A 24359-nucleotide genomic window follows, 5' to 3' on the forward strand; every position below is an offset into this window, starting at 1 on the left:
AAATTCTTGGATTATATTGTGATTATTTTTTCAAAATGTCAGGGTAATCTAACCATTAGCTACTGCAATATATTTATTCTGGACCGCCATCCCATAGCTGACACAAACACTCTCCTCTCTAGTACCACACATCTGTCCTGCAAGGTTCAAATTCCAATGTTGAACAAGTAATTGGGTATGTGTGCATGTCTTACCCAGCAAAAGATGACAACTATTGTTTCACTGTCACAAAGGTAGCTGTTTAGTACCTTGTTCAGTATATACAAAATACAGTATTTGCATCTGCTAGCTAACTAGCATTCCTCAAGTACGTTTTAGTGGTGAGGGTGTCTATAATAGTAGTTAATACTAAGGAGGACAATAAAAAGGAGCATCATTTTCATTAAGTGATTGATTGATTCTCTAATTTAGTATTACCCTATTGTATTAGAAATGTGACGTTACATAAATGCCATTGCAGTACTGAGCGTTCAGTGATTTCTTTCCACTACTTCAGTACCACTTCACAATACAAAGACCTTAAGAATCTAGTTCACAAGCCCACAAACCCCATTTCTTCTGAGGTTCTGAAATCAATACAGTATCAAAATTGAACATACTTTTTGTTTAAACAAACAACAAGTATGTACAACATCTTATAGGTCCCTTGCTGACCATGTGCATGTGAGCTCTGTGATTTCATAGCTGATTTCTAAGTAGCACAGAGGTGCTTTGCTGTTTTCAGAGCCCCGAGGCATTACAGTGGAATAATCTTTGCAGACCACCTGAAATGTGAAGAGAAAATAGGCAGTGGAGCTAAAGAATATGAGTGCTTCTATGATTCAGTTGTTGGATAAATGTAACAGTTACAGTACATATAGCTGGAGTCAAAGTAGTGTCAAAAATTAAAGACAACAAAATTGCAGCCAGTAAGCAGCACTTCCAACTAGATTTGACAAAAAAAAAACCAAACACTTATATACAGTTTTCCATATGTTTAAAAGTGTCCTTTTAAGTAAGGTATCTCCTAAGTCTAAAAGTCGTTGCGACACCAGTGCCTTAATCTTTTTAGCAGGATAAGTCAAACATGACATAAGTTCCCCCAGAATAACAGGAAGTAACAAAATAACAGAAACCAGCTTTATATAAGAGGATCACGGCTGACTCTGAGAATGACCAAAAATAAAACAATTTATATACGGTCGGAGGAAAGGCAAATATGTTTGGATACAGCGCAGAGGTCAGAATGATGATCATTTCATCTACTGTGGAAAACAGTAATCTTTCTAAATAAATTGCTGATTTGCCTTTGAAGCATTTTTAGCAATTTTGTAAATGTTTTAGATATTGGTGTGTGTGTGTGTGTGTGTGTGTGTGTGTGTGTGTGGTACAGTATGTAAGTACATACTGCTAACTGGTTTAAGCACTCTAAAGACAAATTGATGCACTCTGCTACTCCACTGAATTCTTTGTTGTTTCTTTGAGATTTGTAAAATAAACTAACTAGGGGCGTAAGGTCAGAGCTTCTACTAGAGGGTTATGAGGAATTTATTGATGATTCACACTAAAAGCAGTAAGACCCAGAAAGTTTCCAGTGCAAAAAGAGACAGATAAATCAAGCAAGTAAGCAAGGTTATGAGAAAAGAGTGAGTACTGCTCTTGCCTTCTAAAACGCTCTTATTACCAATGCCCTCTTTATAATCACGTCCTCCCACAAGAATGGTGCAGCAGGAACCATTTTAAGCATAATATTTAATCGGATAAAAGAGATGGAAACGAGTTCTGAGGGTAAATGGCCTGTATTTTGTATAGCGCTTTTATTAGTCCCGCCTAGGGACCCCAAAGCGCTTTACACACCCAGTCATCCACCCATTCACACACTGGTGGAGGCAAGCTACAGTTGTAGCCACAGCTGTCCTGGGACAGACTGACAGAAGCGAGGCTGCCATATCGTGCCATCGGCCCTTCTGGCCAACACCAGTAGGCGGCAGGTGAAGTGTCTTGCACAAGGACACAACGACCGAGACTGTCTGAGCCGGGGCTCGAACCGGCAACCTTCCGATTACAAGGTGAACTCCCAACTCTTGAGCCACAATCACCACGAGGGTGAGGGTGGCTGGCCTTCCTTTAGAGATAGTGTGAGGAGTTCAGCCATCAGGAGGGGCTCAGACTAGAGCTGCTACTCCTCCAGATCAAAAGGAGCCAGCTGAGGTGGTTTGGGCATCCTGCAAAGATGCCTCCTGGGTGTCTCCTGGGTGAGGTGTTCCAGGAATGTCCAACTGGGGGGAGGTCCCGGGGCAGACCCAGGACACACTGGAGAGATTATATCTCTCAGCTGGCCTGGGTGCTTTGGTGTTCCCCCGGACAAGCTGGAGAAGGTGACCGGGAAGAGTCAGGTTTGGGCTTCTCTGCCTCGGATGCTGCCCTCACATCGGACATTTAACAGACCTATTACCATGAAGTATTGATCTTAGTATTATGTTTGAATATGAAATTGCGACTGATCATCAGCTCATGCCCGAGCCTGGTTCTGCCAGAGGTTTCTTCCTGTCAGAAGAGAGTTTTTTATTCCCACTGTCTGCAGAGATGGACATAAAGTGAATAGTTTTCCTGTTCTCCATTTAAAGTGAGACCATATATGATTTGTTGAAAAGCACCCACTGCTATTACAAGGTATAACTGTCAGCTGTTAGTTATTTTAAAGGCATTTTTCTGTGGTCAGCAAACATGCTCATTATTGTCAGTTTGTACACATCTCTCTAAAGTTTGCTAACAGCAGCCACATTGCTACTGACCTTACAAAGAAAGGCTGCAATGTTACAATATTTTGAGTGCACTTATATGAGCCAGGGTGTGTTTTAAAACTCATGAATTCAACTGTTCATCTGTGGGAGGAAGGCAGTTTTTGAGTTGTAAAACTGCTCAAACAAGGCCAGTGGTGGTAAATTGGTAAATTGTAGTGAATGGAACAAAACTGTTCATTGTGGAGACACACAAAGATATTAGATTCATGGTTGAAGGATATTCTGTCATAAGTGAAAGCGTTTCATCTAGTCAAAAGGAGAGAAAGGATTAAATAAGTTGTGTTGAGTGAGTGAAAAAGTGGGAGGAATTGTACATATAACGTTTCATTGTTACTAATTCACTGGATTGATAGCTCTTAACAAGTAAGCACAAATGTTGATAACATTAAATTGTGTCGTCAGGTGAGATTATGTTTTTTTTTTTCAAAATAGGTATTGCACAGATGGCTTATTCTTTATTGTGCTGAAAACCTCCTTAATGGACTTTTTATGTTTTTGTTTGTATGAGCGATGATTAAAGTAGCTCTTGCGTGCACCCATTTCAATGATGTTCTGTTGATCAGTATTTATCAGAATAATTAAAAGCCTGCAACATAATAAAACCTTTTTTTGAGGATCCAAAGTCTGTCATCTGCTACTGACAGTGATGTGGTTTTCTTTCTAAAGGAAGAAAACCAAACATATTCAGTTATTGCTACAGTCACAATAGAGAAAACAGTGATTGGAGACAACAGCATAACCAAAACAAGAGCACTCAGAGCGCACAACTCCCACCGAAGGGCAAGGGCTGTACTAAAACTTTAATGTTTTATGTTGATGTCAGCATTGGTAAGATGGAAATCTACTGTAGTAGATTCATCTTTTTTGTCATTGTGAAGTCATATTATGTTCTATTGAAAATACAACATATTATGTATTTATGTTGTAATAAAATAAATGCTTATGTCGCCCAATGACCAATGCATTGCTTTAAAGTTTAAAGATGATCCAGTGGAAACTAAACCCTTTTCCTAATTTGTACGATGCTGACCGATGACCTATGACCTTGAAGCATTACATGTTCATAATTTTGTTGCAAGCATGGCATGTAAAAAAATTGTGTATTTTATCATCTTTACCAATATGGTTGAGGCAGAACTGGCTACAATCTGGCTTCTGTGAGCTGTAAAAATGTAAGATTTTAAGATATATTCATGCAGCGTGTAATCTTTATGGCATAGGGTGATGTCATGGGGCATCATATTGAAAAAACAAACGAATGTTCTACATGCGTTTCATATGATATATTACTCTATATCTGTCTCTTAAAATTTTCTTAAAATATGTTTTAATGGTCAATACCGACCATGTGTGCTGACAATGAAAGTCAAGATCCAGAGATTCGTGTTCCCAGGATGGCAATTTTACTACAAAATGACATGTACACTTGAGAACTTTGGTGTTATATTGGAATATAACAAGAATACAGTCAGGTAGCTACCAGATGAGTGAAATCCTCTAATGCAAAGAGACACGTCATAGATGATGCAGAGTGACTGACTGTAACATTTCTATCTTTAGAAATTAGATGGTTTTTATTTGTGAATCTTGGCCAATCTGCACGTGACAGTCAGTCCAAGTTGGACTACTATTGCTTGGACACAGGATCCCTCTCACAAGGTGGCCTTTGTAATCAGTATGGAATTGAAAATGGCAGCTTAGAGATTAAGGTACACACTCAGCCTCCTGGCAACCAGCTCATGACTATTTGCAACTGAATGTGAAAAAATACAGTTAAACCACTTTTTCTAGTCGCAAGAAGGTTGTCCTTTTATTTCAATCTAGCGTGACGGAGCCATAAGGAAAGAAGTAAAGTCAAAGCACACAGGTTTCCTGAAAAAAAAAGTGTCATTACCTGGACCACTGCAGCAAGTAGGGACAGAAATAAAGAGGATGACAGTGACAGGTTAGACAAATATTGTATGTGTGTGCAGGAGAGGAGAAAGAGTGCCAGAGGTGACACTACAGGCAGTTTGTGTGTGAAGTGCACTTGATGAGGTGTGATCGGCCTTAATTCAAACCTCATCAAGCTGCTGGATGTCAATCCAACCACCTTCAGACACTATTTGACTTCTACTCATTTCATCACTCTGTTTCAACTCAATTCAAGCGAACAGAGTGCTGTGACAGGCTGTATTTAAGAACAATCCTTTTAATATTTTCACTAAGCTGCTGAATTTTTTCAGTGTTTCTTGTTTCATAAAATGGACCACGTTGGGTTATTTCATAGAGGAAAGTAAGTCTAATTTAGGGCCAAATAAGGAAGTGAAGAGAAGTGCACTTTTTTTGTTTCATTGCTGTGAAATGGAAATGTGGATAATACCTGACAGAAAAACAGATGTGGGTAACATCACACCTGAGCAAAAAGAGCTTAAAGTTTAATCAAGCCAGTGCAGTGTACTGGTGCAGAACATCACACCTCTGTCTTTTACCCGACTGAACAGAATGAGGGAAATGAAATCAGCAGGCTGGGATGTGGGCTGTCTGTAATCAGGTTTCACCGCCCTTCCCTATCGACTGCTGGGTCAAGATCATATAAGCATGCTGCTGTGTCTGCCCACCATCCTGTCTGTCTGTCTCACATGCCCTCTACCTCGATTCCAGTTTCACTGTTTCTTTCTCTGTAATGTTGCTGTGCTATGAAAAATGCCAGTCAAGGAATCAGAGAATAAGTGTGATACAATTTTAGTTGTTATTGGATTAGGATCAATTATAAATTAAAGCTCCTGATTCTTGCATTGTGACGTTAACAAATAGTTCGATTAGTCTGAATTCATTCTTAATGAATGGCTCCTTAAAAAGAATTCATGCACAGTTGCAATAAGCATAATAGAGGCCAAACCCTAAGAGTCTATTGTGATAGGCACTCAGTAACAACAACAGCAAACAAGTGTGATCACGCAGAGTTCTTATGGTGGTATTCTATGTTTGCAGGGAGGGATTTTTACAGTGCACAGGAGATGACACAGAGTCAGCATGTAATGAGCCTTGATGAAACTTAATAGCAGTATTGTGAGATGGGGTGCGCTCCATTTCACTGTGATGGAAGAGCCTGTCTCTTAAAGATCCATTTGTGTCTTACCAAGGTCAGCATTTTGTCTTTAATGAGAGTAATCTCATGGAGGTGCAGTAAATACTGGAGCTGCCACCCTTACTTGAATATATATGAACATTAATAAAAGATTAGTGACACACAGAAACAAACAAATGGCAGCTCCGTCTCATGTTTCTTGCCTGAAGCCCCAAGTCACATGAACACAAACCAACAAAGCCCAACAATTTTGTGGTCCACATAAACAGTGATGTGATCCAAAAAGCAGAGTTAATTAACCCTGTAATTGAATGACATCACTTGAACCACTTCTGTTTAGTTAGCATTACGATTACATACAGTATTTGTGCGACATTGTTCTTTCATGTTATGATTCTGAAAGTTGCCCAGTTTATTTATTTGAAATGGTTGCGCCAACATAGCTAAAAAAAATGTCATTCTCCAGCTGACCAGTTTATCAAATGTGTTAAATATTTAGTATCCCGGTGAGGGTGTTGTGATTGAGCAAGTGAACAAGCTGTCATCAATAAACAGAGCTATCTCTGGAATTTTGTTTATGCCACCATCTTCCAGACAGAAACTAATCAGCTTAGGCAAACAAGGCCTGGAATAAACCTTAATGATCCCTCACCTCTGAAAATCACTGTCAATCAGTCTAGCTCACTCAATCATGCTTTATTTATCCTATAAGCTCACAAAATTTTCTTCAAAATCTCTGTTTTTTTTCTCCTTCTTTTCCATTTCTTTTAGTTTAAAAATTAAATGAATCAAAATAAAAAAGATCAGGGAACCATGTGAACCATGCTGGAGGACATTTTTTCTGTCCAATTAAGGCTTTTCTTTCTAAACAAACAAATCTTAAAAATACCCAAAGAAATCTTAATCCTACAGCAAAGAGTAAGATAACAGTTTTAGTAAACATCTGGGGCCTGTTCTTCGTACCGCGCTAAGTGAGTTAGCTGGATGAGATTGTTGACGATTTCGCGTGATCCTGGATCGTTCGGTTCCCCGAAGCCCATCCGGGACTTGCTGTCATAGCAACAGAGCCGTAAGCGTAAACCTGCTGGGGAGCAGGTTTACTTTATGTAAACAGGATTAGATCGCGGCCACGCAGGTATGCCCGCGTCATTCATACGAAAGCAACAGCGATATTCCACCACTGTTTCACCATAAATAAATAACATCAATGTAACTAAAGACAATGCAGCACCTGATCCATTTATTGATTTCACACAGGTCATTTCCTAAAAAAGGGAAATGTACTATTAACATTCTATTACATGTATGTGATTATTACAGATTTAATTCATATTTCAGAGTAGCAATTGTAAATTACTTCGTGTAATCAAGATGAGAGACCACGGCTATAAAAGCGAAGGTGGATTTGGGAAGTCTGTCGCAGCCATGTCCTGTCCGTATACGCGAGCCACCCATTGCGGAAGGTGCAAGATTGATAAGGAGAGTCCTCAGAATTCAGCGTATATTGCGGGACAGACAGGATCCTTTAGCTCAGCGCGACAGTGTGCTCATAGAGAGATATCGATTTTCCCGTGAGGGTATTATTTACTTAACCAACTTGTTGACGAGGGGGTGCAGGACCACCACCTGTCTTTTTTTGCTCTGCCCTTTTCTTGGTTGCTGTTATAAACAAACAGAGTATTCCAGGGTCTCTTTCCAAGAGACTAAAAGCAATATAAGTGATAAATATTACCATTCTGTAGAATATTCTTATATTTCACTTTTACCTGTTCCCATGTTCTAGTGGGTCCTGTCGTGGCTCTAATGTGAAAGAGGATAAAATATAACATATTATAATATAATGTAATATAATATTGGATAATATAGTGTAATATAATAAATCTACCCTACCGCCTACTGGTGTTGGCCAGAGGGGCCGATGGCGCGATATGGCAGCCTGGCTTCTGTCAGTCTGCCCCAGGGCAGCTGTGGCTACAACCGTAGCTGCCTCCACCAGTGTGTGAATGTGAGAGTGACTGAATAGTGGCATTGTAAAGCACTTTGGGTGCCTTGAAAAGCGCTATATCAATCCACTCCATTATTATTGTTATTATTAAATTACTTACGAGTTTAATTTGTCAGCAACTTCCTGCCAGCCCTCGCTCCTTGCTTTTGCAGCCTTTGCAGTGTTCCCTTGCGTTCTGATTAAACTCTGAAACTCCTGAAATCCCTCACTCAAGAGTTCTTGCTCTGCTGCCGAAAAATACCGAGCCGAGCGCGCTCCGTCGACATTTTCGCCGACCAATCAGAGGGTTGCCGATCAATGTTTCTACTATCGATGCGTAGCCCCTTTTACGACACCCAGTGATGTCACATTACTGCGTCCAGCTGTACTAATCGTCAACAGCAGGTGTGTTCGGGGAACCGGATTAGCGCGCTCACGGTTAGCGCGATGGTTTGGTCTTGGATGTTTCATTTGATCTTGGATGTAGTAAGCGACGTACGAAGCACAGGGCCCTGGCATTAAATCTGCTTGTTTGCCATCATTTCCAAACAGAATTATCCTTGGAAATGCTTCACACTCTAACAATATATCCAGCCAATATCCAGTCCATCCGATTGTATGAGATCTAAGGTCAGAGCTCAAGAAAATTAATCCTGTAAAAAAGAAAAGCAATTATTGTTTATTTAAATTTAACCTTGACCCAGTTTTTACCAAAGCCAGCTCCAACTGTTATTGTTATCTGTCATCAGACAAAATTTGAATATTATAACTTGAAAACTGTGGACACTAGACTCCAAACAATCATACAGACAGAAAGACAAACAAATGGAACCAATTACATAGTCCCTCCCTGCAGGTAGAGAATTATTGTGACTGTGTGTCCTCTTGTTGCCTTTGAAATGTTAGCTTCAAAGATGGGGATCAAGCCTTCAATCATTCACAGTCAGCCATCATCAGCCATCATCAGAGTGACTTCAGTGCATCAAGGTGGTGATAAAACAGCAATAAAACAGCAATGAGAGAGAGTCAGTCTGCAATCAGTCTGCAATTCACTGGGGTCAAGTTGGTAATTACATGCAATCTGTTTCCATCAACATACATAGAACATTCACATTAAACAGAAATCCACATTAACAACTTACATTTGAAAAACAAATATCTCCACAATAGGTGATGGACTTGCTGCAGGATGGCAATTTAGATACAAAATGACATACACACTTTAGAACTTATATAACCAGAATACAATCGGTTGGTTACCAGATTAGTAAAGTCTGCTATTGCAATGAGACGTGGTATAGATGACGCAGACTGATTGATTGTAATGTGTCTGACAGCTATTATTTAGACATTTTCCTCTCACTAGGTGACCTTTGTAATCGGGAGCCAATCAAAAATGGACACTCAGAGATCAAGGGTGGTACACACCAACCAGCTGCTCACGGCAACTATTTATTATCACTACCTGTAACTGAATGTGAAAAAATACAGTTAAACCACTTTTACCTAGTCACAAGAAGGTTGTCCTTTTATTCCAGTCTAGTGCAATTGAGCCATAAGGAAAGAACTAAAGTCAAAGCACACAGGTTTCCTGAATAAAAGTGTCATTACATTGACCACTACAGCAAGTAGGGAAAGAAATAAAGAGGATGCCAGTGACATTTTAGACAAATATTGTATGTGTGTGCAGGAGAGGAGGAAAAGAGAGAGCTTCAACAGAAATAATCATGTAAAAGACAGAAGTTATTGTTGATTTAAATGAAACCAATCTCGACTTCAAGATCATCTCCTAATGCATCTCTGGACTGCTTTGAGCAATGCTGCCACTGTATTCTCATTCATTCAAAAAAAGAATATACAATCACAAAAAGCTCCAATACAATAAAAAGATACTGACTAACAAGAGGGGTCTAAAGAGGGTCTATAGTGCTCCTCTTGGCAATGTAAATGAGTTTGGCACACCAAGGAGGTTGGGTTATGAAAAGAAAAAAAACCACGTGGATCATGATGTGGAAGTGGGACGTGCAAGGGGACAAACTGGGATTTCCAGTGAGTGATCTGAAAGTAGCACGTAAGCATAATAAAACAAGCTTGATTGGTAGATAGAAATCTAAATGAGATGTAATTAGTCTCCCTAAGTTCTTCCATTTTTTCACATCTTGCATGAGCAGTTGCAACATGCTGTAGAAAGTTTTATGTGAGTTACCCTCAGAATTATATCAACGCCATGCTTAATTTTTTGAATAAGATCTACTGTACCGTATATTTAAATGTTCACTAGACTAATGAATACCTAGAGTTTGCACAGGTTAGAGCATAAGTAGTGTAAAGATTTGAAACTATAAGCTCTGAGTGTCACCATGACTGCAAAACCACTTTAAAAGAGGCAGTTGTCACTCCTCCCAGACTACCTACCTGTCACCTGAAGCGCCATCAAACCTGCTGTGACAAACTGACATGAGAGGCGTCTGCAAGCTGTCTTCCAACCAGACAGCCATGTCATCTTATCCAGCTCCGGGATAGCATTTGGAAAACCAGGGGATTAAACTGAACTTTCATTTAATAAGCAGACAGCATTCCAAAGATCGCTTGCACGTTGACACAATCTTGTGAAAAGTGGTATTTGTTTATATATTGATGGGGAGAGCAGTGTCAGTGACAAAACCATCAAAACCATCGCACTTGTCAGTAAACCAGCGGGCATCCAGTAAGCCTTTGACAAGATTTTAAGTGGTCAAAGGATAAATGGCAACTTACCATCATCATAAATCTGTGTGATTAGCACTTAAAAACACAAGATTAAATAATACAGAACTATTGATCATCCTATTTAACCATTCATACCAGTCTTCTGTGTGTTTGAGTCTGTGCAGTGTTATATAGGAAAAGGTTTTGTGATTCTGAATAGAAAATCAAAGTGCATATGAGAACTTAATTGCTTTTCTGTCTGCTAGTCCCTTGATGTCTCTGCAGCTCTACAAACTCAGAAAACTCCCCTATGCTGGAACTTGACTATTTCCACAGACCTTTGCACAGGACGACGGCACAACAGCAACCGCAGCTCTCTCCTCAACTTCACTTTCAAAACTCATCTCATGGCTCCCCAATCAGTGACATCTCTAATCTCTTTATATTTACCCCATCTACACGGCTGAATAACCTCAATGAATCCCGTCCCTTGTGTTTGAAGATGCCCATTATGCCATACTATAATTAGGGAGTTCTTTAATATGAATATATAGATGCTCCAGTGGGATCATGCTTTTTTCTTCCATTTGTAGACTATTTATATTCTCAGTGACATCTCTGCTGTAACTCAAACCCAGACATCCAGGACTGTTTAATCTTAAACGCCCCAAATTTGTACACTTAGTATAGCAGGATAGTGGACACCTTCTGGCACTTTGTTCAGCTTCTTGTCATCTCCCATCTGTGCTTCCCCTTGCTTAGCCTTTCAAATTTTAGCTTTAACCTAAAAAAATATTTCAGGTTTTCCTCTCTCATTTCCTCCACAGGTTGCCTCGAGCTGGTTGTATCAAATTCAAAAACCTGGCGTTTGAATCTAGCACCCCTATAGCCTTTGGCCTGAGTTTGCTATCACAGGACGGTTACAGATCTCATCTTCAAGCTATCTTCATGAGCCTCCTCCTTCCAAACCGTAACCTAGTCAGTCTCAGTGAGTGCAGTTATAAAAAAAGTTATAAAAAAAGAAATAAAAGACAAACAAACAAACAAACAACTTGAATAAAAGCTGAAAATGAAAACAAAATTAAGCCTTTGTGAGTTTAATTATCTGGGTTGATGTTAAAAACATGTCTTTTGTTTCAGTAGCCTATCAACATTCAACAACACTGAAGTATAGGTGACCCTTTTAACTAATAACCAAACAATATAGTCAAAGGAGCTTGCAAAGAAAGGCGTCTGGACTTCTTTAAGTTACTTGAAGACGTTTCACCTCTCATCCGAGAAGCTTCTTCAGTTCTAAGGTCAAATGGTGGAGAGTCCCAGATATAAACCTAGTGGGAGTAACCCCCCACAGGGGGACAAAAGGACCCCCTGATGATCCTCTAATCGCCTGAGACAAGTTGTGAAACTGGGTGTGGGTCCCAATCAGCCCGAGTTTTGGGTGAGTTCATTGTGAAACCTGGCCCCACCTTATCATGCGAATTCCTGAGATCAGATGGCCCAGGATGTGAGTGGGCGTTAAGGCATCTGGGAAGGGATCTCAAAACTGGATTATAGATGGCAGAGAGTTGGTGTCGTAAACCCCCGCCTCTGTTCAAAGATGGTCGCTCACAGTGGACATAGATGGCTTCTTTCACTCCTCTTTCAAACCATCTGTCCTCTCTGTCCAAAATGTGAACATTGGCATCCTCGAAAGAGTGTCCTTTGACCTTTAGAGGCAGATGGACTGCTGAGTCTTGTCCTGTGGAGGTGGCTCTTCTGTGTTGTGCCATGCGCTTGTGAAGTGGCTGTTTGGTCTCTCCAATGTAGAGGTCTGAGCATTCCTCGCTGCACTGTACAGCATACACCACATTGTTAAGTCTGTGTTTTGGCGTTTTGTCTTTCGGGTGAACCAGTTTTTGTCTGAGCGTGTTGCTGGGTCTGAAATACACTGGGATGTCGTGCTTGGAGAAAACTCTCCTGAGTTTTTCTGATACACCGGCTACATAGGGTATGACAATGTTGTTGCGTCTGTCTTTCTTATCCTCCCTCACTGGTGTCTGATCTTCTTTTCTGTGCCTCTTTGCTGACTTTAAGAACGCCCATTTAGGATAGCCGCACGTTTTGAGTGCTTCTTTTACATGCATGTGTTCCTTCTTTTTTCCTTCAGGCTTAGAGGGAACATGTTCTGCCCGGTGGTGTAGGGTCCTAATTACTCTAAGTTTGTGTTCCAGAGGGTGATGGGAGTCGAACAGGAGGTACTGGTCCGTGTGTGTGGGCTTCCGGTAAACTTCGATGTTGAGTTTGCAGTTCTCTTCAATGTGCACAGCGCAGTCCAGGAAAGGTAAACAGTTGTCCTTTGTGTCTTCCCTGGTGAACTTGATGTTTTTATCCACAGCGTTAATGTGCGCAGTGAAGGATTCCACTTCTTGTGTCTTGATTTTGACCCAGGTGTCGTCCACATATCTGTACCAGTGGCTGGGTACTCTTCCTTTGAAAGAGCCAAGAGCCTTCCTTTCCACTTCCTCCATGTAAAGGTTGGCTACAATAGGTGACACGGGGGAGCCCATGGCACAGCCATGTTTTTGTCTGTAAAAGCCTTCGTTGTATTTGAAATATGTTGTGGTAAGGCAGAGGTCTAACAGTGTGCAAATCTGATCGGGTGTGAAGTTGGTCCTGTCCTCCAAGGAGCTGTCTTCTTGTAGTTGTTTTCTGACAGTCTCCACTGCCTCCATGGTGGGTATGCAAGTGAAGAGAGAGACTACATCAAAGGACACCATGGTTTCATCTGGATCCAGGGTAAGTTTCTGGACCTTGTCGGTGAAGTCATGGAGTTCTTGATGTGGTGTGGGGTGTTCCCCACGAGAGGGAGGAGCAAGGATGGTAGCAAGGTGTTTAGCAATGTTATAAGTGGCTGAGTTTATGCTACTGACTATGGGTCTGAGTGGGACAGCTTCCTTGTGGATTTTAGGAAGTCCGTAAATGCAGGGTATGGCATCCCCTGGGTAAAGGCGGTGATATGTAAGGCGGTCAATAATTTTGTCCTTTTCAAAGTCTTGAAGGCAAGCTATAACTTTCTTTTTGTAGCTGCCTGTGGGGTCTCGCTTTAAGGCTTCGTAGGTATTGTTGTCACTGAGGAGAGTAGTGATCTTTGTATGGTAATCTGTAGTGTTTAGGACCACCGTGCATCTTCCCTTATCAGCTGGTAAGGGAAACTCGGGCTGATTGGGACCTACACCCAGTTTCACACCTTGTCTCAGGCGATTAGAGGATCATCAGGGGGTCCTTTTGTCCCCCTGTGGGGGGATACTCCCACTAGGTTTATATCTGGGACTCTCCACCATTTGACCTTAGAACTGAAGAAGCTTCTCGGATGAGAGGTGAAACGTCTTCAAGTAACTTAAAGAAGTCCAGACGCCTTTCTTTGCAAGCTCCTTTGACTACGATGACCTGGATGACTGAGAACCTTCACAGACAACCAAACAATATAGATCTAAACTCAAGCTCAAATGTAACCCTTTGTAACCCAAAAAGCCCACTGCTGGCTGCTTTGCATTTCACCATAATGGCCACAGATGGCTAGCATGTTCCGTAAACGCTATATTTTAGCATGCTTTAATAATATCAACAATTAGCGATGTTTGACTCAGGTCAGTTAAATTAAGTTGATTCATCATTAATTAATCCAATTCAAGTACATTAAGTTGGAATAACAAAATTGCAGCAGTGCTAAAGCAATTTAATGATGTGGAAATCCTTTCCATATTTTTTAATGTTCATTTAAATAGTTTTTTTTTAAAAAAATTTGCGTAGCTAAAAAACTGTGCAAGGTATGGGAAAAATATTCGCCATGGGGTGCTGCATGCAAATAAACATTTAAGTAATGAGTCCCAGTGCACTCTTTATATCCAAGAAAACATTTGTCACTGAGTATTATGTATTTTGACTGCAAAGTGTGGATGAGGCTAATTTCTAAAATGCCTATGTACTTTGGGTCAATTCTCTGCCTTTTGATCTGAGAGTTTGATGTTTTTTCATTCTCTTTGTTGCATCAGTCATACGCTAATGAAAAAATAAATAACTTGGGACAGTGGGACACCAGGTTCCTCTTCCTCCCGTGTTATTCCTTCCATTGACTGAGCGCTCTATTTTTGTTCATAACCTACTGGAATTGTAGTTCAGTTTTCCCCCACCATCCTTTATACATGTATGCATCGACTCGTCTTTCAGACCTGCTTTAAAGTCTTTTGTTGTTTTCCAAATCCTGTGGTAACAGTGGAGCCAGAATAATTCATATGGCAGCTGGGATGCATTTGGGTGTAACACCTCAGGCCGTTTATAATTCACTATTCTGCCATTGTGTTCTAAAGATTTTCCTGAGCTTCCAGATAGAGAATGAGAAAGCATCCAGCTCGCTACCTAATGTCCTTTTCTTGTGCTTCCCCTTTGGTTTGTCTGTGGTGCTCCAATTCCTGATCACATCATCTTGTTACTCACCCCCTCCCCCAAAAAGCTCTCCATTTATTACTTAAGAGCTGAGAGACATCAAGCAGTAGTTTGTCTTGAAAGGTGCAAATTAGCCCAGGATCAATAACTAGTTTTAAACTGGCCTCATTGTGGTTACCTCAAGACACCATGGCAGTGTGTTCATACTTGATTTGGCTCAGTGTACTCTAGCTGTAGCCGCTCCAATCACACATTCGCATTAAATCAGAAAAGCCAATATGAATAGAAGTCCCTTGTTATTAGACCATAAATTAAAGACACGATTCCTGAGATTTCACAGAGGACCTTGTATTTGATGAATCATGCATGTGACACAACCAGTAAATCAGTTTATAATGTGGAGGTCTTTTGTGTGATGGACAGATGGAGCTAATTTATTCATATGGATTCTTGTCTATACATATAACACAACATACAAGAGGACATACATTCGCATTACATTTCTTTTTGAAATCCTTATTAATCTCAAAATAGCTTTTTTTAATGTGTTTTGTGTGCTCATGAATAATAGAAAAGTTTTTTTTTTCATTATATTTTGGATCTTTGAAACTCATTAACATGTAACTGGTGAGAAGCACTGAAATTGTTTCTTCCAACTGCAGACCTTAGTCCTCTGTTTTACTTTAATAATGTATCACAGTCAAACAGGAGCCACAGGGTTCATATAACTAAATAAAGCGTCTCAGGAATGAAAATTTATGTGCCTAGGCAATTTTATCTGTGCTGCTATTATATCACGATGTGGGCAGCAAGTGCTGTCATATGGAACAATTAGATAGGACTTGTACAATTTACTGGTCAACTGACATCTGTTCCCGAGCTTTGATTTTCCTTGGCGTATCATTCCATTTAATAAGGGTTTCCTCTTTCTTCACTATTTTGACATAACATGTCTCTGAAAGGTCACATATGCAAAGGGGAAAAAGGTCCATTGAAAATCGTCTTGCATGCACTGTGTGATAGTGAAGCACTGAAAATTAGGATCTTTCTTGTAAAAGGACGACAGATCTCTCATGTTTTAGTTCTAAGCAGGTTTGAATTGGACTGCAATCATACTGTCTATTGAAGGTAAACTAAAGGTCTGGTTGTATTAGGAAGTATTAATAAAATGTTAACATTTTGTCCTTGCAAATTAAGTAGCATTAGATGATTGGTCACAAGCTGATGACTAACAAGCTTAGCAAGGCAGAAAATGCTTGCTTTAGTCTTTCAGCACAACCCCAGCTCAGAAGTACTCTGATGATTCTGCATTGGATATAAAGTGATGGGCAAGAGGATGAGTACAGAGCAGTAGTGCAGTCTGAGAGCAATCCTCCTGAATGTGAAGAAAACCAGGCAGATGGTGACCGATTTCAGAATGAAGATGACAATTACATGACCTGTGTCTATCATGGGATGCGATGTTCATCTGGTTCACCTGGGTATCCTCATAAGCAACATGCAGGAAGATCAACACAGCAGTTAGCAGTTATATGCAAGAAGGGGATGAGCATGCTCTAAAGAAGCTGAGACCCTTCAACATGAACAGCAAAATGTTGGAGATCCGTGTGTTGTGGCAAGTGCAGTGTATTTGGTCTGCTGGGGAAACAGCACTAGAGCTGGTAACACCAACAGAATAGATAAACTGATCAGGAACACTGGTTTTGTGGCAAACTGGACAATTGAAGCTGTGGTGGAGAGGAGGTCATTGAACAAAGTGCTATTCATCATGGGTAATCCTGCTCAGGAAGTGGAGCACCTTCTCTAATAGACTGATTCAGCTCCACTGCCACAAGGACAGACCCAGGAAATCTTTTATACCACATGCAATAGCTCTTTATAATGCATCTTTGTTCAGGGAAGACACACCTGACTATACTATGACTCACCTGTCATATTTTAGTTTTCACAGTTGGTCATCGTGTTTCCATCTTTTTTTTTTACAAGCCTTCTGACTGAAACACTTTCACAAAATTTTCTTATCTCAATATTCCTTGCAAGAGTGATTAATCTTGGATGATAGTCTTAAATCCCCTCTTTGACTGTCAGCGTTGTTTTTGAGTGAGTCGATATTGAAATAAATGAGGCGCTGATGTTCTGCTTTGTTTTCTGAAGAAAAATATTATGATTAATGCGTAATTCACCTGAACATGTAGGCCTGCTGATTTTGGCCAGCTGCAGTGCATCCAAGTTGTTTTTTAATTTGATAAATAGCACTTTAATTTATAAAACACATACCTTTGCTTAAAAAATAGCATTAACCACTTAATATCATCCATCCATCTATCTTCTTCCGCTTTATCCGGGGCCGGGTCGCGGGGGCAGCAGCCTAAGCAGAGAGGCCCAGACCTCCCTCTCCCCAGCCACCTCCTGTAGCTCATCCGGGGGAACACCCAGGCGTTCCCAGGCCAGCCGAGAGACATAATCTCTCCAGCGTGTCCTGGGTCTGTGAGGTCTGAGAGGTCAGCCACCCTTCAGAGGAAGCTCATTTCCGCCGCTTGTATCCGCGATCTCGTTCTTTCGGTCACTACCCACGGCTCATGGCCATAGGTGAGGGTAGGGCTTTTACACTCTCTTCACCACAACGGACCGGTGCAGCGTCCACATCACTGCGGCTGCAGCACCAATCCGTCTGTCGATCTCCGGCTCCCTTCTCCCATGACTCGCGAACAAGACCCCGAGATACTTGAACTCCTCCACTTAGGGCAGGAACTCATCCCCGGAACTCCACCCTTTTCCGGCTGAGAACCATGGCCTCAGAACTGGAGGTGCTGATCCTCGTTCCCGCTGCTTCAACCTCGGCTGCAAACCGTTCCAGTGTGAGCTGGAGACCATCACCTGATGAAGCCAACAGAACGTGTCAGTGGGATTAAGGAGGTTCTCGAAGTATTCCTTCCACCGCCTGACAATTTTCTCAGTCGACGTCAGCAGCGCTCCGCCAGCACTATACACAGTGCAGGTAGAGCACCGCTTTCCCCTCCTGAGACACCTGACGGTTTGCCAGAATCTCTTCGAGGCAGTCCGAAAGTCTTTTTCAATGGCCTCTCCGAACTTCTCCCACACCCGAGTTTTTGCTTCAGCCACTGCCCGAGCCGCATTCTGCTTGGCCTGTCGGTACCTGTCAGCTGCCTCCGGAGTCCCACAGGCTAACCAAGCCCGATAAGACTCCTTCTTAAGCCTGGTGGCTCCCTTCACCTCTGGTGTCCACCATTTGGTTCGGGGATTACCACCACGACAGGCACCAACCACCTTGCGGCCACAGCTCAATGCAGCAGCTTCAGCAATGGAGATGCTGAACATGGTCCATTCGGTCCCCAGTCTCCATCGGAATGCTGTTGAAGCTGTGCTGGAGGTGTGCGTTGAAGATCTCGCGGACTGGGGCCTCTGCTAGGCGTTCCCAGCACACCCTCACTACGCGTTTAGGTGCACCAGGTCTGTCCAGCGTCCTCCTGATCCAACTCACCACCAGGTGGTGATCAGTTGACAGCTCAGCCCCTCTCTTTACCCGAGTGTCCAGAACATATGGTCACAGGTCTGGTGATACGATTACAAAATCAATCATCGACCTCCGGCCTAGAGCGTCCTGGCCGCAGTATCACTTAAAATCATGAACCGTTTAATTTCTTAATTATAAAAGGCGGTCCAGACTTGTTTTAAAGGCCTACTCTGTTATATCACTGTTCTTAGATTCAAATCTTTTTCCCTTCTAAAATAGAAAAACATCCACACAAAATATTCATCATCATCTTCATCTATCTTCCAACAGGACTAACACGCACAATATTATTTATATGTTTTAGCGAAGAAAAACAGCCAAATGTGTTTTTAGTTTGCAGTAGGCGGTATTAAAACGCCTTCCTGTGCCAGGCTCTTTGTAGGAGAGGCTGAGCAATTATTGTATGCTCCAAAGCAAAGCACTGGCTATTGGCCGCCCCTCTCCGTGTTGCCCTGGCAGTGCTGCACTGTTATTGATAAAGTTGATAAAGAAATGCTTCGGCATGCACCTGACAGATTAGACCTGAAATCCCTGGGGTGCAGAACAGCTGCAGCCAGACAGCATACACTAAGTCCCCCGACAATCAGCAGCTTACAGAAAATGTCTGGCTCAAGTGTGGGAACTGGGAGGAATGTAATTTTCGGTAGATTTGTTTGCTTTGGTTTGTCTTGTTGCTTTGAGACAAGTTTAAGGTGGATCCAGAAGCTGTCAGCTGAAAAATTAAAGCTTTTTTTTTAAACAGCTAAAACAGGACTGATAGGACATAAACAAGTGTCATTCAAGAAACTGGCTAGTTCCCAACACTCCGAAAAAAAGTGAAGACTAAACAAAATTCCCATCACATTCCAGTCTATGATGAAGGCTCTCACATGCAAATAGATTAAAGCCATTTGATTAGTCCTGTAAGTACACATATCTACACACCTGTGCGGGATCTGTTGAAGCTTTGCTTTAAGCTCCACAGTTAGTGGATTGATCCTGCTCTGTCAGCGTATGTTCAGGGAAAAAAGTTGGCAAAAAGTTGGAATTCTGAGTTCATGTGCAGATCATAAATACAAAGTAAATATGAACATTATCATCAAAATATAAACTGCAGCAGTCTAGTAAACAGTGGCACAGATTATAAGGTCATTACAAATTTTTGTATTTCACATCCCATTAGGATTTACGTCAATGTGTTGTAATGGCGTAAAACTGCAGTTCGTGCATTTAACACATTTTACAGTCCACACAACAAGTTAAAAACAGTCTGTGTTGAAAAGCAGCTGCCTTCAGATGTTCGTGTGTTAAATCTATTTAACTTCACAAACTTGAACCTCTACAGAGCATCAAGTAAAAATGATTCAATTTCACTTGTGGGTAGAAATCCAATTAATCTACACCGGTCTATATATTTGATAGCTATTTCACCTCATCCAAAGTGTCAGTTTAATGGCATGGTTATGTAACTATTGTAATGCCCTCACCAACCAGTCTGATTAAGCTACAGTATACTGGGCCAAAGTACAGGCTCAAGAGACAGATGCTAAAATGCGCAAGATTAGTGAATAGCTGGAAGGTTGTGACACAAAGTTAAAGAAAACACAAATGAACAGCTTAAAAGATTCCATTTACCAAACACTGAAATAAAATAAAATAAAATATTGCCATTCTGCCGTAGCGCTCTTACACTGGCATATGTGTTAAATCTGAAAAATGAACAATGCAACAAAATGGCCACAATTTCATAAGAATAATAAAATTTAATAACACTAAAATTCTCTTTCTTAATTTCATTAAATTCTGTACAAGTCAGTAATTATATACTCTGGCAACTGAGCAAATATTAGTTATTACTGCATCACTGCCTGTTTCTCCAGATAGAAAAGTATTTAGTCAGGTGTTAAGTGAGTTTGCTCTCTGTGGGTGTACCCAGTAATAACAGTCATCAATAGAATGTGGGATCTGTTAATCTTACCACATCCAAGTGTTTCACCAGGGGGAAAGATGGAATGGGTGTGTTCCTTCTCCGGTGAATGGAATGATCAGACCGTTGGGCAGTTCGCCACGTCCTTCAGAAGGTATCAAAGAAAACCCACAACAATAAAATACTAGTAATTGCATTGGTTCATGTATTTTTAATTACATCAGGCCAATTAACCTTTTCATCTAATAAGCACTGTTTTAGTGATTTTACATTAGTTATGAACTATCCCATGGAGTGTTTACAACATTAGCTTTTTTTTGTTTTTTAGCACTTTTCAAACCATGAATTATCATTTAATGACCATGAAATCCACTTGTTTTTGTATGTTAAATCATCTACTGAAATTTATTTCAATATAACAAACTCCCTTTCTCTCCCCAGATATCTTACTTAATACATTTTGTGGGCTTTCTGTGCACATTTTTACCTCTCGCAAAAAACTGAACATATTTTTAAGAAATACGTTTTACAGAACACATTTGGTACTACAATAGCCTTTTATGTACAACAAAACAGAGCTTTAGCTAGCTTTCAAGATGAAATTCTCCTATAGACCCCAAAAAATATATCCTCCATACTGTACATGCTGTACACATGTATACAGCACAGTAGTGATTCAGCATCTTCAATTTGCACAACACAAGAAAAATATACCCACTTAGATATTAGATAGACATGCCAACGCCATAACGTAGCGGTAAATTCACTCTGACAGACAGCTTCCCCACCTCTCAGTCACTTATACTGTTACTCCAGAACACTTCAAGAAAAAGAGGACTTATTTTCACTCAGATTATTTTTCTTAGTTACTTCTCTGCTTCTTTTTGTTCCGTGTGCTGCAGTGCATCTCTGCTTCTGGCTGCCCTGGCTCCTGCTACATGCTAGGAGAGAGGATGCAGCCTTCACTCCAGTAGGATTTACCAAGAGGTTAACGTGGGCCAGCATGGTGTTCTGACATATTCAATTAATGAGCAATTAAATATGATAGGCAGGTTAATACACAATGTCAAAGACGTTACTTGTAATTTTTCATGTACTTCCAGCAGACAACACCCATACACTCGCTCAGTAATAAGAACATAATGACATCACATGACTTTTAATGTATGGATTTTTCCTCCTCATGCTCAAGGTGCAGATATAACATTGCCAGCATGGCACTTCAGCTTCTAGGCAGCCCTACAGCAGAGGGGTGAGTGAAATGGAGTAACGATTTTTAATTGGCAGAGAGAAAAAAAACATACATTTGTGGCACAGGGATATGGACAAACATACAAGAAAGACACAGCAGGAGAGGAAGATGAGACATTGTTGTCAAAGGTAGGGATTGCTGAGCAAATGACATTTTATAAACTGGAAATTAAAATCTTACTCATCACATCCTAATCATCATTTTTCTATATTATATAAGGTCTTTTGTGAAACATCTCATTATAATTATGTACTATTCAAAGATTGCATGATGTACCAGGCTGTTTACTGCAAGCTAAACTGTACTCACACGAATGTTTAGGGTCAGGACAAAAATGTAAGTTACAAAACAAACAACGGCCCAAAAAAGTCAGGGGCTAATATATTTGGGTTCTTTATTTCATGGAAAACTAATTCCCAGTGACATAATGAGAAATTAATGTAAAGTTCCTGTGCTCCATTTAGCATTCAGAGTTATCCAGGAGCTATTTATTAAGAAAGTACCTGCAGGTTCACAGTTCATGTAGAAACTCTGCTGAGACAGCTGGTACACTTTTTCAGATTCAGTATGATTCAGTATCCCGCAGTCTGCTCTTAGTTTTCTCAGCTTTCTTAAGGATTTACGTGTTAGCTATTTGTTCCCACCTACCACTGAGCTTTTTCATATGGTTTGAACACCAGAGGAGGTAAAATATAACAAATAGGACACACCAATCCATCATACTTAGCTAATGAAAGATGAAAAATGATTTCTTTTAATGCAACCCTCCACTGGTTACAACGTGGCTCATGAATACAATGCACTCGCTTTGTGTTTGCAGTATGTGTTTGACCTATAAGTGAGCAGTGATATCCACAGTCCCAAAAATCAAGCAGTGTAAGACGCTCAATGCTGGGTTCCCGATAGTGTTAGGGCATGTGGCCCAAGAATCCAGGTGAAGGTTGGGCTTTTGTGGCCAAGCAATTAGGTGGCAGGTGTTGTGTGGTCTGGCAGGAGGAGCCTGGGCTGTGTGCCTGTGGGCACTGATTGACAGATGGGTAAAAGAGTGAACCCTGTCTGGAGAATCTCCTGCCGTTTGATGGATGGGGATGTGACTGAGGAGCACCAGCGCATATTTGGATGCAGCCTATTAAGACGAGGCGAAACTTGTGCCATACAAATAGCATTTATGCACAACCACTTTTTAACCTTGTACATGCAGTATGTTTCATCTGTGATCCCCTTCTATCACTGAGCTAATACAGAACAAGAAGATTTCTTCTTCCAATCCTCTTAATGTGTAAAACTGGTGCTAGAATTAGGTTGGGTGGTTAATCTACTGTAAACTGGGCTTCAGACTTGTAGCCTTGTTTGAACTAGGATTTACTAGTCTGGGGAAAGATTTTACCCGAGAAACACTTCTGGCAACATCGTGTTTTCTGTCAACCATAAGAGACTTTCTCTCATCCATTCATCCAGATGTTCAATCATATTCGTCATAATAATGCGTGTACAAAAACACTCAAGTGCACTACATTTGGGTCACCTAAGGGTTACTGCCTGATAAAACAGAAAAGTCAACATTTTCTGCAGCTGTGGAGTGGAGCTGCTACTTGGACAGCTATGAGACGGAGCAATGTCTCCAGGGATGGGATAAGTATTCCTCAGCACTGACACTGCCATTTAGCTATAATAAATAGTTCTTTGAAGTAACATGGTTTTGTTTACACATTTGAGGGGTTACCTGTATTACTTTCAGCCTGATATTTAAAAAATTTAATTATGTAAGTCCTCCAACCGAAACAACCATACAGGAAGTTTGTCACTACCTTTTAATAAAGACCCATAAGAGATGGAAGCAGCACATGATAGCTGCCACTGCTGAACATGACTGTCCCTTTATAATATTCTGATGTATGTTACATGCAGCTTAGGTTTAGGCAGAAAAACAACTTGTAAATAAATGTGTGTTACATTTTTTTGTCCTTGTGGCTGATTTGACAAAGACACTCATCACAACAATTACACAGTTGTGATCTTGTCAGTCCCAGACAGAAGGTCTCTCAGCAGGTTTCCAGCAGTTCACCTGTCTCCTGACTTGAGTAGCGGCACCTTGATCAGGAAACCCAACAGATGGGGATTCCCCAGGTGCACCTGAAAGGATATAGAGCAGATGAGTCAGTATTATTAATTTATCCTTACTTCATGAGCAGTGTAACCATTTGAAAGCACTATTTCATTGCACTCCCTTATATGCTAGCTGAAATAAGTCTAACCTGTACTCTTGATGAAGTGGCTAGTAAGCACAGTGGCTATTTTACCTTTCCTAGCATTCTGGGGTCCCTGTGCAGGACCTTTTCTGCAAAATCTCCACATTTTTTAAAATAGAAAAATCACAATTTTCCTCCGTCTTCTCCTATCTGAATTGTGGGCTCAGCTGACTGAAACGTGTGTTTTCCCCATCCAATCCCAAATTTTTTTTTTTTAGATCAACTGTGTTAATACAGTATGTCAAAATGAAAACATAACTGTAAATTCAGACACGTGAGGTTGTGCTGAAAACAATGATACTAAACAAGGCAAAGTAAATAACACACAGAGTCGACTATGAAATCTGAGCAGGGCAGATAGTAAACCACACACACTGCCTCTATTAAAACTAATAATAGTAATTCATTCATTACACAGATTAAATTAAAGTGAATTAAATAAAATTAACATTAAACAAATGGACTCACAT

This window comes from Diplotaxodon limnothrissa, linkage group LG7 (assembly GCF_057381915.1).
Source record: "Diplotaxodon limnothrissa isolate DT_005_m linkage group LG7, D_limnothrissa_male_GT1.1, whole genome shotgun sequence".
In the NCBI taxonomy this organism is placed as follows: Eukaryota; Metazoa; Chordata; class Actinopteri; order Cichliformes; family Cichlidae; genus Diplotaxodon; species Diplotaxodon limnothrissa.